The 16,079-nt window shown below is 39.0% G+C and overlaps 1 protein-coding gene across 5 annotated transcripts in view; it reads left to right on the top strand.

The window, feature by feature from the left end:
* Positions 1-2,779: 2,779 nt before the first annotated feature.
* The window catches only part of LOC139447680 (uncharacterized), a 35,147-nt gene continuing 21,847 nt past the window's right edge, over positions 2,780-16,079 (top strand). For 4 of the 5 annotated variants that reach the window (XM_071229115.1, XM_071229113.1, XM_071229110.1 and 1 more), the window contains exons 1-2: positions 2,780-2,865; positions 14,060-14,127. The gene's annotated coding sequence lies outside the window, so the exon portion shown is untranslated. The remainder of the gene's footprint in view (positions 2,866-14,059; positions 14,128-16,079) is intronic. The other variant, XM_071229112.1, reaches the window with a different exon arrangement.

Raw genomic sequence — 16,079 nt, 5'->3', positions numbered from 1 at the left:
TATTTGCTCAACAATACGTATGCTTGTATGCTTGTGTGCTTGTTTTTTTCTTCGCTCCAATCCCTATTGTACATGAGGCTTAATTTCTTTGTGCTGTGATTTATTCTTACTGCACTTCTGGCATTATCCAATTAACTGTGTGCTGCTTGTTATCCGTTATCTGTTGTTGTTCAAGTTAATCTGCTGTTTATGACAACAGCTTCAAAACGGTGTAAGAAGCACCATCGAAACGTCGCCAAATGCAATAAACCAGTTGTTATCCATCAAGTTGGATCTTTTCTTAATATACATGCATTCCGTTCTATTTTCGATCACTTTCAAGCTATGTTATGTGATGACTTAACAACTGGACGTTAACAGTTCTTGTGACTGGCATTTGTATTTGAAGCAGGTTATTACACATCGAGTGAATAGTTGACCCATGTCCACACAATCTGGGGTTTTAGATAACGGTCGTTCATAAGTACCTTCGATCAGCTGAGTCACATATTATCTATCGGTAAACAAATTTGAAGTGAGTGAATGAAACGCATCTTCAACAGTATTTTATGCCAGCGCTTGTCACCTTGATACAAATCACAATGACACTGACAGACTGACTGACTGACTGACTGACTTACTGACTGACGGACTGACGGACTCACTCACTCACTCACTCACTCACTCATAAATATAAGTTTCCAATCCAAAATATCGCTTTATACAAGAACAAAATTTCCCCTTGGATGAAAGTGTTCGATTTTGATGCCATTCGTGAACAGATTGGTCTCGGAGTCTACTTTCTACTGCAGAGAGGAGATAGGGTTTACTGCGTGCATACTGGTTAATTCCCAACAAAACTTAGTCCACAATTATTAAATATATCACGAATAAAATCTGTCCACGTTGAATTATATTAATGTTTGAGATACATACGGTAAAGATTATTATACATATTTTTGTTAGTTTATTATCTATGGTAGTACTACCCTTCATAACTTTGTACAAAAATGGAATCATGCGTTTTTCAAAGACAATGGAAATTGACACTCTCCCAGTTTCACCATAAAGCAAATATATGAGGGAATATGCTTCTTCAGATGTAATACAAATTTCAAAATATATTTTATGAACGTTTTCAAAACATGTAAAAAAAGTACAAAACTAAACTTTGCATCGTAACTCATAATAGGAATTACCATATGATCCAAAGCTATAAAGAAAACATTCCCTTTAACGTTTTCCCCTAAAACATTTGAACCAGTACTTTTAAACTGATGTCCATGTACATCGTAACATATGTTTCTCTCTCCCTCTTAGACAAACATTTAGTCTCTGAAATATTTTATTACACAATATCATTCTTGACTCTAAAAAATGGAGAAAATACATTTAGTCTCTGAAATCTTATAAAACACAATAACATTCTTGACTCTAAAAATGAAAAAAAAATGCATTTAGTCTCTGAAATCTTATATTACACAATATCATTCTTGACTCTAAGGGGGCACGGGTGGCCCAGTCGTCTAAGGCGCCGCGATTCGCTGTGCAGAGTTGCGTCCCATGGGCACGCCAGAAACCTATGATTGTGGGTTCGAATCCCGGTTCGCCCAAATTATGTTTCTAGGTTTGTCAGCACCATACCCGTGCTCGTGGGTTTCACCGAAGTGGTTAACGTCTAAGACCTGCATCACTTCGGGCGTTCCTCCGACATTAAGCTCACAACGAGTGATATAACTGGAATAATGTTAAAAGCCGTGTAAAACCCAACACAACTCACTCACTCTTGACTCTAAAAATATAATATAAATTCCCTATGCTGATTTCATAGTGGAATAGAGTTAGCTTGAGATGGCTAGACTTGCTTTTGTATGCGTTTCTAGAATTTTGTTTCCATACAATAAATATATTCCACGGTCATGGTGCAGGACTATCTCCCTAGCCTCTCCATGATCAAGACTATAAAACAGCGAGTTTCCAAGACGTGCATTACTCGTCGCATGTTTCATTTAATCACGGCTATGATCAAACTACCATAGAATTACATTGCGGAGGATTGCTTGTAACCCATTCTTATTGTGCAGGTTGGAATAAGGGTATCGCCTTTCGTTGTGAGTCAGAGCATGGCTGTAAACCCTTGCAGCGAAATCAAGTTTCTCGTCACCACTCAAGAAGTTCTTTTGTTCCCATAGACGACTTGCGTGTTGACTATTCAAACACTGCACTGCAGAATATACGGTCTGTTGGAGTTTGTCGCGATCGTCGCTTTTGACTGAACAAGGTATAGTTTGTTTCAGATGGTAAATATATAGTGTGGTGAGACTGACAGCTTGTGCGTCTGAAATATTGTGTCTTTGTTGAAGACATCCGATAAACACAAAGTGCCTTTACTAGATATGTTTAACAGGGTGGCCCCGTCATCCCAGTTCCGCAAGTTGATGATTTGCGTACATGAGGCGTGACAGAATCATACGATGGTGGGTTACGAATCCTATGTTCTCGCGTATGGTGGTTGTGCTGGTTGGTCAACGTTTCAGAGACAATCCTTAGTATGTTTGCATATATCAGTTGGCTACCGAGCAGTTTTAATATCTAGTCCCCCCCCCCCCCCCCCCCCAATCATTCCCTGAATATCAAATGTCTGTCCCTCAGCCTGAATATCAAATGTCTGTTCCTCGGCTGTGACGTGACTCATGGATAACGCAATAATGACTATAGTTAACAAACACAGTTAAGCTTGTCCATTTATTAATATACAGCTTCGTCATACCAGCTTGGGATGGGCTCCCCACATGAAAACGAAAGGATCACTTCCCTGTAAACAGTGGTAGTGTAGTATTCGTTTATAACGCATTGTGCTTTCTCCAACACATTCCTTGGACGCCAGTAAGTACTGTTTATTAGTGTATGAAAGAACGAGTGTCTGCTTAAATTCCAATTACACACGTATTGTCTGTTATGACATCCCGATCTGTTGGATCTTCCTACCAGCGTGACCGCCTCCGTGGTCTAGTGGTAGAGCGTCCGCCCGGTGAGCGGAAGGTCTGGGGTTCCATCCCCGACCGCGTTATACCAAAAGACGTTAAAAGATGGTACTTGTTGTTACCCTGTCTGGCGCTCGGCATTAAGGGGCTAAAACAAGGACTGGTCGGCTCGGAGTCAGTATACTGTGTCTGAGTGGGGTATTCATGTTAAACTGTGGCATGGTATCTCAGTGAGCTAGCACTATGAATCGGCATCAGTCCGGACTAGTACAAGCAGCCACACAAACACACACACGTACATGCACGTCGCTATATAAGTGCAATAATCTTGGACGCGACGTTGAACCCCATTTCACCTCACTTCCTACCAGTAGGGGTTGCTTTGACCCAGCATTGTTGTTTTGTTCCCCATGGTGATATAGAACTATCACGCGTGTAATTAACTACTCAAACAATGTACTACATTGACTTGTTCCCTTTGTTATGGCCCACAGCTGAAAGTTAGTAAGGCTTAGAACTATGCGACCAGCCCTCGTATCATGAGCATGTATTGATGCATGGCAATTAAATAGTGATGATGTCAGGTGTTCGAGAAAAGGTGAGCGTATCCTGCATACCCCATCCGTGACATCCATCACAGATACATGCACATGTACAGGCACATTAAGAGCTTCAAGATAGCATGTGCTTAGAACAACCACAACACTTTAGTCAGTTCACTTGCTCAGTACCGATCGCCTCATACAAAAAGACGTTAAAAGATGGTACTTGTTGTTGCTATATATAGCGACGTGCATGTACGTGTGTGTGTGTGTGTGTGTGTGTGTGTGTGTGTGTGTGTGTGTGTGTGTGTGTGTGTGTGTGTGTGTGTGTGTGTGTGTGTGTGTGTGTGTGTGTGTGTGTGTGTGTGTGTGTGTGGCTGCCTGTAATAGTCCGGACTGATGCCGATTTATAGTGCTAGCTCACTGAGATACCATGTCGCAGTTTATATAGCACTATAAATTGGCATCAGTCCGGACTAGTACAAGCAGCCACACACACACATACACGTACACGCACGTCGATATATAAGTGCAATAATTTTGGACGCGACGTTAAACCCAATTTCACCTCACCTCACCTCACTTTCTCAGTGTCGGTTAAATTCAGGACCTATTATTATTCTGGGTTGCTCCAGATAGTTTTCATGACAATATAAGATAAATATACTACCGACAACAACCCGCAAAGGACCACCCGGTTCTGTCATATTACTATAGTTAATCAGATTAACTATAATTATAAGAAACAATAGGGTCATCCTAAACTTGTTTTGAGTAGTGTAAATGTCAGGTGGTTGGTAAAACAAAATTGTGTGTTTCCATGCCATTACGGAAATGTGACTCGATAACACCCACTTCCATTGTACTCATATGCCTATGTTCAAAACAAAGGCATGTTTTACTTTTATATGGAAGCGTATTAGGGCCACATTCTCAAACATATATAAGTAACAGGTCCGGGGATCGATCCCAGGCCGCGTCATACGAAAAGACGTTAAAAGATGGTACTTGTTACCCTGTCTGGCGCTCGGCATTTAGGTGCTAAAACAAGGACTGGTCGGCTCGGAGTCAGTATACTGTGTTTGAGTGGGGTATTCATGTTAAACTGCGGCATGGTATCTCAGTGAGCTAGCACTATAAATCAGCATCAATCCGGACTAGTACAGGCAGCCACACAAACACGCACACGTACATGCACGTCGCTATATCAGTGCAATAATCTTGGACGCGACGTTAAACCACATTTCACCTCACCTCACCTCACCTATAATCTACGTAGAAGAAAGTATCGTCTTATATCGAATGATATTAGACGATACTTTCGTAACAAATGAAGGAGTGGTAATCAAACTGATACATATGAAGCATTGAGGCACAATTCTGCAATTTTGTTAATGAATTTATTTGCGGTTTTTTTATTTTAGCACTGATAGTTTGACAATTTGAAATGATCTCAGTATGTCGTAAAAATATGTAAAAGACGAAATTGAAATATACGAGCTACATGCTCTCAAACATTTAAGTAAATTAACAGAAATTAAGAACCTTAATTTAAAATAGAAACGTTTATATAAACTATACAAACTAGGGTTGCAACTTCACAAGACGTTATCACTGTCTGAGTCACGATGCGCACGGTTTCAATATCATATACAGTAAACTACGCTAATAACGAACACGCTTATAACGAATTGGCGGATATAACGAACTTACTTTTTTGCCCCGACTAACTGCTGTATTATTCTGTATATATGCTTATAACGAACTACGGTTATAACGAACTAAAATTAGTGGTCCCTTTGAGTTAGTTATAACCGTAGTTTACTGTACGTATATCATATCTACGTAGATATGAGTAGTATCATCTACGTAGATGTGAGTATCAACTATGTACATGTAAGTATGGTCTACGTGCATAGAGAATACTACACTCATTCTCGTTAGATACCATTTTTAAGAAACGAGTGGACTTTTTATGGTATCTGAGAGAGCGAAAGCGAGGTCAAATACCTTAGAAAGTTCACGAGTTTCGTAAAAATGGTATCCAACGAGAATATGTGTGGTATTTCATTTATTACACACGTTAAATATATATTTAAGTATAAATACATAACAACTTTCGTTCGTTGACAGACCAAACTTAAACCGGTTGCAAAATCTGGTTGCGAGTGAATATTGATATATGCCCAAATATGGGCATTGTTGATATTTCTATGCATTCGCATTAACAAAATGCTCTTGATGTTTTGTTTGCAAACATGACAGCACCTACGCTCAAGATCCTTATTGAAGAATTTCTACAACTTATGGTAATTCAAGCTCATTGTTGTTAGCATGTAGTCGGTCACTTGACTGCTAATGTCCCGTATGTGCAATCAAAATGGTTCGTTTTCCTTGATCAATCAGCTGAATTTCTATCCTGTCCGTACCATTTTGGAAGAGGGAAATCAGAGTGTTCGCCAAAGACATTCATGCTAACTGTACCACCTATACTGCAGACGTGAAAATCAACAAACACAAGTCTGCTTGCATGTCAGTGACAGCTTCGAACGAAGGGCAAGGTAACCACCGAAATAAGAAAAGACAACCGTGATCTACTCACGGCGTTTTACGCTAGAGATAGGGAATGATATTGTTCACATTTGGCATGTTTGGGGCCACATAATCAGATGTCAGACACACTTCTACAGAGTTTTCGAATGATTTATATCGGAAATGTTCACTTTTAGTGATCTGGTCGTGCAATCGCGAACAAACAAATCCCAAAACAGTGCCACAAAATACGCTTCGAAGGGGACACTGATGGCACAACCTGAGCATCCCAATTAAGTCTAGATATCTGTCCAGGCAAGTATAAATTGACTTCATTTCACCACGCTTATCTTTTTACGTTAAATCAAATTGAAAGTTTCGAAAATGGTCGCGGATCGGGTGCGTCACGCTCATGGGAACCCGCGATAGAAGATCGTACATTGTAAATGGATAAAGCTCGATTATATAATGTCTGTAGAAGCTCTATGCATAACTACTATTGATTGCAAACCGCATTTGATAAGTGTAACTATCTTGTTTGGTTTAATAAAGTGTTTGTAAATATCTCTCGCTTTAATGAGATTGCCTCAGTTCTGCCTTGTAGTTGCAAAATGAATGACGTCCCGTGATTTTTTATGAATGAAAAAAGTAGTCCCGGTGTCCCAGAGGTCACGGTTATCCAATCAAAACGAATTAAACGAGGTCAACCTTGTACGACACGTGGGGGATGGCGGGTAGCCAAGTGATTAAAACGCTCGCTTGTCATGCCGAAGAAACGGGTTTGATTACTCAACAAGGGTATAATGTTTGAAGCACATTTCTGGTGTCACTCACTCAGCCTGACCGAGTATTTAATTAATCTTTTTGCGAGTGAATGAGTGAGTGAGTTTTGTTTTACGCAACTTTTAGCAATAATCCAGCAACATCACGACGTGGGACACCAGAAATGGGCTTCACATATAGTACCCATGTGGGTAATCGAACCCGGGTCTTTGGGGTGACGAGCGAACGCTTTAACCACTAGGCTACCCCATGGCCCCTTTATGGTTTGAGAACATGTCGAGGAAGGTTATCAGAAATATAGACTATGACCAAGGACGTATGCTTCTCCGGGTTTTTACTTGTATCTTGTATTATCTAAGTACTTTAATATTGTGATCGTTTCAGATTGAGACTATTTATTAACGCATTGGATGGTACAATACATTTATACATAATCTTACACTATTGATGCTCAGTTATTCAATGATATGTAATGTAATACATGATATACCCTAAATTTAATGTATCTGAATGTATAGGTATAGGCATAGGTAACATAATGTAGCACATTGTTACACATATTATTAGGTAAGTTTGTTAGTATTCAACAAAGTGGGGAAATAATATTTAATTTCACAACGTTCTGTCATATGTCGCTGTACCCGAGATCGAGATCAGCACGTCCTAAAATTATATCCAGCGCGTTCTTTACATAATCATCTGCTAATACTCTAGCGACGTTTTGTATCTCAGTTGCAGTTATACAAACTTACTTTATTCACCACACTTTGTGTTATTATCTACTTAACTATTGCAACATTAAAATCTAACAAACAATTTTAATGCTACAAGGCATTAGGTGTAATAACGAGATAAGCCTCCATCTGTAGCACACCGACATCCGTTGTACCGCGAATCTATAACTATGATACTCCTTTACTAACAATTGAAGAATAAAAAACGTGCAGAATAAAACACATGATTTTAAATGTTCTGGCTTACTACTTGCGCAATCAGTTTAAGGTTGGACCGTCTGGTCTGCGCACCTTGGGTGTCAGTTAAGAGAACATAAATTGAAAAAGATCGCATTTGGTATGACACGTGACAAGATGACACGTGGATATCGGTTTTCGTCTAGTGTTTCACTTTTCCTGATTGTTGTGTTTTCATTGATTCAGCCTTGTGGAATACTATAACTCAGGAATTGCAACAAGCGAGAAACGTGAGACAAGTCAGCAAAGAGGACATACGTGCACGTAATCATTGTACTATCGGTATCACCGTGCACCTGCTGATTGGCTGGTCAGGCTCACTGGCTTGGTTTATGCATGTCATCGTATTCCAACTGCGGAGGTCGATGCTCGTGGTGTCAATTACCCGGTTGTCCGGTCCAGACTCGATGAGTTAAAGTCCGTCGTCATATAGCTGTACTATTAACGAGTACGTCGTTAAACAACAAAGAAGCGTTATATACGTAAATAATGATAATAATGATAATTGAAGTATACAAACACTGCTTAAACCTACACCATACATGAGATGTTTGACACAAAATGCTTAAACCTACACCACACATGAAGTATACACACAATGCTTAAACCTACACCATACATGAACTGTTTGACACACAATGCTTAAACCTACACCACACATAAAGTATACACACTATGCTTAAACCTACACCATACGTGAAGTATACACACACTGCTTAAACCTACACCATACATGAGATGTTTGATACACAATGCTTAAACCTACATCACACATAAAGTATACACACTGTGCTTAAACCTACACCATACATGAAGTATACACACACTGCTTAAACCTACACCACACATGAAGTATACACACACTGCTTACACCTACACCATACATGAAGTATACACACACTGCTTAAACCTACACCATACATGAAGTATACACACACTGCTTAAACCTACACCATACATGAAGTATACACACACTGCTTAAACCTACACCATACTTTGCCGAGTTCTAATTGTGGCAGATTAATCACGAGTGTGTAGATTTTTCGGTAACAACTGAACACAGTGGTTAATCCTTTTTCTCCCATAACAATACGCCATAAAAAGTCGAGCTCGTAGTTGAAGATTTCCCGTGTTTAGTAACCACTCGGGATTCCCCACAGCCTCGTTTTCGAATATGCTCACTAAGACAACTGCACCATAAACAGGTAAAAAGGATCTAGCGAAGACAACTCACACGAGTTTTCCGTGACAGGCAAGCCACTTGTTAGCATTCATGTTATGTTTTTTGTTAACTATTAAAAGCTGATGGGAGTAACCTTTTGAGAATTAGTAATGTGATTTGATATTTGTTAATGGTTTTGGATTACTCGGCCCATATCTTTATTTGCATTCGTCTCGCCGTGACTATCATTCTCAATGCGCAACACTAAATAGGCCCACTTTTTAGTGTATGTAAATACGTTATTCGTTTATTTGTTCGGTAGAAACAAATTTTATAAACCCAATTAAGAGGAAATTAAATATTGTCTTGTATATTGTGAAATATTGTTAACGAAAAACAAGGGCCCAAAGGAACTGTCAGCAGGATTGATCAGGCAAGATTCTATAAATACCAACTCAGGCAACTGATCAACTGATTACATCTTCTCAAATCCATCAATGGATTGTAATATTTTTCGATGAAATTTCCTCTTTAAAACTAATTTTACAGTGAATAATTTAATCTGTAAAATGATGATTATTTCATGTCATCTTTTTTTTTTCTTTTTTCCTGAACATGGTGAGCAAGTGTTTTTATTATATAAAAAACACCTTATTCAGTGGACAATTTTTCTTTTGAACATAATATTTAAAATCATGACACCAAAAATGTTACTAAATGAGTCATCTAATTTCCCCATATTTGTGAATGACAAGAAACAATGTGAATTTGACAAGCACAATACTTTATTGTGTGTGAAACATAAATACATAGGATATATGTAAACAATAAATTACCATTTCAGTAGTTCTACAAATATTTGCATTTTAATACCCTTGTAATTTTACATTGCTATTTTACTGCAACAGTTACCTCCAAACTTTATTCTTTTGTTATTTTATCAGATAAGAAGTTAAGACTTACTGATAATAGGTAATTTAAAATTGACATTTTCTTCTTTTTAATCTTCATGAAAACAAGACATAATAATAAATATGTATTTTAGTGACCTGTTCATATGTGATTTTTTGTTTAAAAGTATTAAGATTAAAATTAGACATTGCTAATGTAAAGAAATGAGGTTTATGGTAAAATGTTATAAGAGGACCTCTTGTTGGTCACTTCATCACCCATAAATTTGAGTTTTTCTTTATTTACCATGTCCTCAAAATTTACACATTAGAATAATTTAAGGTCTCTGATCAAAATAGCGACACAGCTTTCCACTCCCAGGCAGCCAATTAGATTATGTGAACAAAAATAAACCATGGGAGAATAATAAATAAAAATATTTTTTTTATTTTGTCATATGATCCAGTTTATCATCCCAAGAAATGCTAAATACTTATCATTAAAATTAAGCTAGCTATGCATATTGGGGGTCTTTATCTGCTATGATAATATAACAATTGCATTATTCAAGAATTTATCATGGTAAATAATACATCTTTGGTTTAAAGAATATACTTGAGACAAACCTAATTCTACATGTCTTAATACTCTGTATTGTCTGTTAATTCTGAAAATGATTAACTGTAATATTGAGTTTCTACCTAAAACTAATAATATAAAATTAATTTTGAGATTATTTCATCCTATCTAAAATACAAAATATATTTTAAGATGTATACATGTACATCATTGTTGCAACCAAAAAACATACATAATAAGGTTGATTGGTGCCCACCATCTTTATCTTCATCATTTTGTCTGCTCCCTATAACAAACCAAAATAGTTAAGAAAAAATATAAAGACATATATTACCTTCAGGAGTTTATTTAGATTTAGGTATGACTTAATACATTCAAGTTTAAACGGGGTAATGTTGTTTTTTTCATATTAACGAGTTTCTTAATTTCCTGAGATAGTATGTTTAAATAATTGAAGTCTTCATGTTTAAAAATTACCAAATAATTATAGGCCAAAATACATTAATTATAACTCCACCTGTTGAAAGGGGAAACAACTGCTGTGGTTGCAAAACATCATGGTCGTGAGGTGTACGGTACGTCCGGCAAAGATTGATCGTTTCCTGCATTAAAATTGAGTATTGCTTTAGATCCAAATTATCTGAGTGTTTATTTTCTTAAAATATGAAATTTAAGTCTCGATTATTTTAATATAACTATGAAATATGTTTTTGATCGATCGGCTCTAGATCAACACTTCGTTATAACGTGACATTTCTTATGTGGTCTACAGTTGCTTTTAGAAAAAATACCAATCAATATGGTTTTGTTTCACTATTTCATCGGTATTTTTAAATGAATTAATTAACTGTTTCATTAGCTTTGTTATTACCCTTCAAAACGCCCAGTAAAGAATGTACAGGAGTTGCTCACCTGGTCCCGTCATATCGATGCGGTATCTCGCTTTGGTTACCGTCTGCAACTGAATCTGGTACATTGGGAAGCCGAAATTCTCTGATATATCTCCACATATCACACCCCCTTCTTCACCTACAAATTTTCTCTCATTCACCAACTTTCGGCAATGGAAACATTGTCACTACGGTAATGTTTTTCCAGCTGGGGATTTCCTGTACTGGACGACCTCGGGTATCCCCGATCCGAAAATAGTGCCGTCAATTATTTTTAGCCAGCCAATCAAAACGCGATGACACACTCTCCACTCTCAGCCAGCCAATCAGATTGGGTGAAAAAAGATAAACCACTGCGAATAAACCACTGCTGGCGATTGAAGATCAAGCCCTGTTATGGGAGAAACACTGCTTAAACACACACTGACAGGCCGGTCTCTCATTATGGTATATCTTGCCATGAACTTGTTATGAACAAACGTTAATAGTATGCTATATATACATTAAGATTAATATTGTTGACTAGTCAAAAGTAAAGTTATTAGAATACAAAGGATGTTATCAAAAGGAAGGTTCAGGTCACTCCCCCCAGGCTCAGATCACTCCCCTAGGCTCAGATCACTCCCCTAGGTTCACGTCACTCCCCTTGGTTCAGGTCACTCCCCCTAGGCTCAGATCATTCTACTAGGTTCAGGTCAATCCCCTCGGTTCAGATCACTCCCCTAGGCTCAGATCAATCCCCTAGGCTCAGATCACTCCCCTAGGTTCAGATCACTCCCCTAGGCTCAGATCACTCCCCTAGGCTCAGATCAATCCCCTAGGATCAGATCACTCCCCTAGGTTCAGATCACTCCCCTAGGCTCAGATCACTCCCCTAGGTTCAGATCACTCCCACTAGGTTCAGGTCACTCCCCCTAGGCTCAGACCACTTCCCCCCCCCCCCCCCCCCCCCCCCCCCATCCCATGCTCAGAAGACTCTCCCCTAGGTTCAGATCACCCCTAGGCTCAGATTAGCCCCTCCAGGCTCAGATCACTTCCCTAGGCTCAGATCCCTCCCCCTACGCTCAGATCCCTCCCCCCATCCCCCCCCCCCCCCCCCATCCCCCGCCCCCCATGCCATGCTCGGAACACTCTTCCCTAGGCTCAGATCCCTCCCCTAGGCTCAGAACAGTCCCCCTAGGCTCAGATCACTCCCCTTAGGCTGAGCAAACTTTTGAAAATGAAATAACTTCGTATATTTATGTGAGGCTGGTTGCTCTGTAGCATGGACGTTTCATGTTTCTACAAGAATGGTTGTTTAACACGGGTTTTAATGCACAAAAGTGTTTAACAGACAAAATGTTATGTTTGCCGTTATCCTTGCAAGCTAGACGCGAATCGTTTTAAAAATAGTCCATGTAGCCGTCGAATACCTGTAAAATACATCATCGTTGTGTGCAAATTGGGTTTAACGTCGCGTTCAAGATTATTGCACTTATATAGCGAGGTGCATGCACGTGTGTGTGTGTGTGTGTGTGTGTGTGTGTGTGTGTGTGTGTGGCTGCTTGTACTAGTCCGGACTAATGCCGATTTATAGTGCTAGAACATTGAGATACCATGCCGCAGTTTAACATGAATACCCCACTCAGACTCCGAGACGACCAGTCCTTGTTTTAGCCCCTTAATGCCGAGCGCCAGACAGGGTAACAACAAACACCATCTTTTAACGTCTTTTGGCATGACGCGGCCGGGGATCGAATCCCGGACCTTCCGCTCTCCGGGCGGACGCTCTACCACTAGACCACGGAGGCGGTTGTGTGCAATATTGTGTGAAATTGAAAATGATATTAAAGTAAGGAACGTTTACATTAGGAGGGACATATCTTAGTAGTTGGAGATCTTATTTAGTTGACAACACAATATACTTTTTAAATGTGCACATACCTTTAGCTTCATCAGAAATGTTGTATTTCATATTATATTTTACCTGAAATACCCATATCGAAAATCAGTCAACAAACACAAGACATCCTTATCACTTCAAAGGAAACTGTTTGTATTTGGATTATTTTATTTAAAACATGAATAGTTTTTACAGACGACATATGTAACTATAAGACAGTGTTTAAAATAAGCGACACGGGAATCAGCACAAGAGTGAAACTACAGGCGGTTCCTGGTAAGGGTGATTGAGTGAGTGAGTTGGGTTTAACGCCGCTTTTAACAGTATTCCAGTTATATCGCAACGTGTCAGCTTAATGTGGGAGGAAAGCCCGAAGTGAGGCAGGTCTCAGACGTTTACCACTTCGGTGAAACCCACGAGCACGGGTATGGTGCTGACAAACCTAAAAACATAATCGGGGCGAACCAGGATTCGAACCCACAATCATAAGGTTCTGGTGTTCCCAAGGGAGGCAACTCGCGGCACCTTAGACGACTGGGCCACCCGTGCCCCCTTCCTGAAAAGGGGAATCAGGACATAAATGTGTTTATTTTGCATGTAGATGTTTTGTAAGGAGCATACAGTGTTCAGTTATAATATCCTCTGTTTCCTAGTTATATGAAATCCAAATCAAACAATATGTTCTCAAAAAGAAGGACCAGGTAAAATGAATTATATATATTTCATATGGGTATACACAGCCTGATATGATGAAAATACTAAAGTGGAATCAAAGTGGCGTTTAATGTAACTATTTAGTCATTTGTGTGACACGATAGTTGTGAAATAGATGTCATTATAATTCAATGACTGTTACTTTTGCAGTGTACGTGTGAGTGGCTGAGACATATATTGTTCCCATAACAAACGTATACAGTTACACCGGTTTATCGGTAAGCATTGTTATTTGTCTTTTTGTTTGTTTGTGTGTTTGTTTGTTTGTTTGTTTGTTGTGTAACGTTGCACGGCGGTCTGTAAATAATCGAGTCTGGGCAAGACATCATGAGCATCGATCCACGCAATAGGGATACGTTGACATGCATCAACCAGTTCAGTGAGCCTGACCACCCGATTCCGTTTATCGCCTCTTACGACTTTGCATCGATATGTAGGCTAACGATAGATTGATGTATTCATATGCAAGTTTTGGGTGTGACAATGCTTGTTACGTTGTAACGTCGATGTCAAGGCGACACATTTATCTTGTTGGGATGGGTTGGGTGTAAAGTGATAGGCCATCTTTGATGGAATTAGATTTCAATGTTATATTTTACCAATCCAAAGCCTGTAATGATATGTTCATTCTGGAATGGGAATAACGCATGAACAGTAAGCTTAAGTAAACTTTTATCGTCAATCAAATGCGAGCATCATGTTTTAAGTCACTCGTTTGGATTCGAACAGGTACATGTCGCTCTAAATATTGCTAAGCAGCGTGGCTACAAGATGAAGAAGTGTTAGAATAAAAGCGACAATAATCTTTAAATATTCATAAGACATCTCTGGCGAAGGTAGAGTCGACTGTACGATTCCGACTATATCATGAGCACGTGCTTATGAATCACATAGGGGGCACTTTAGAGACTTAGATAAATGGCGCGTGCGGGTGTCGGAGGCGACAACCTCTCCTGGACCCCCAGGGAATACAACTGACTGGGGCGCCTAGCCAACGTGTGCTTCTAAACATGGGGCAAACACTTATAGCAAACTAACTAGTGTGTCTCCACTGAAGAATTAACTATCAAAATAAAGCGCTGAACATCATTAAATATTCACGACAATTATTGATGAGGTAAAAATGATCATAAATTCATAGGAAATAGCTGAATGTAGATATAAATTCCCCTAATGTTTGCGGACCATAAACATAAAAACAGTTTCAATACAAGAATATGGTAGCGAACAGATAAGATCACAAGAGAACGAAAAAGTCGGGCCAATAATTTTCTCCCACTGTACAATTGTGACCTTGCCGAGCGATGTCGGAAATAAAGCGGCAGTAGACCGTGATATGAGCCAGTTAACGCCCCGGTGACAGTAGCACCCGCTACAAACACATGCAAAGGCAAATCAATTGCTCACCTGAATATATATGGGATATATATGATACAAGTCAAAATAGGTCACAGCATCGGACATCATTTTTGTACCAAAATACTTTACTGAAGCCATGAATGCTGTTACGTTGATCAAACAACTTTGGAGCAAGAGTCGTATGACGTTCTTTGAATTCCTTGTACAAAAGGCATGCTCGGTTGTACTTCAAGATTTATGAAATGTAGACACCAAAGGCTGGAACTGCTTGAATACTGCTTGACATGATGGGAATGTTGACATCTCTCTTGTCATACGGTCTTGCGAAGAGTTGTTTTGTCACTCTTAATCCTTATGCACAGATATTTGTCACTCTTAATCCTTGTGCACAGATATTTGTCACTCTTAATCCTTATGCACAAATATTTGTCACTCTTAATCCTTATGCACAAATATTTGTCCTTCTTAATCCTTATGCACAGATATTTGTCACTATTAATCCTTATGCACACATATTTGTCACTCTTAATCCTTATGCACAGATATGTGTCACTCTTAATCCTTATGCACGGGTATTTGTTACTCTTAATCCTTATGCACAGATATTTGTCACTCTTAATCCTTATGCACAAATATTTGTCACTCTTAATCCTTATGCACCGATATTTGTCACTCTCAATCTTTATGCACTGTAGACAAGCAGTATTGACTACAATATAATACTTCCTATTTAACCATTCCCTCAAGCTGGGTTCGATGGCATCTTGATGACAGATGCCTAACATATGGAACACAATAAAGTTGTGATACT

This window comes from Haliotis cracherodii, unplaced genomic scaffold (assembly GCF_022045235.1).
Source record: "Haliotis cracherodii isolate W230 unplaced genomic scaffold, xgHalCrac1.p SCAF_7, whole genome shotgun sequence".
Lineage (NCBI taxonomy): Eukaryota > Metazoa > Mollusca > Gastropoda > Lepetellida > Haliotidae > Haliotis > Haliotis cracherodii.
Note: the sequence above shows the minus strand (reverse complement) of the source record. Positions and strands in the feature narration are given on the sequence as shown.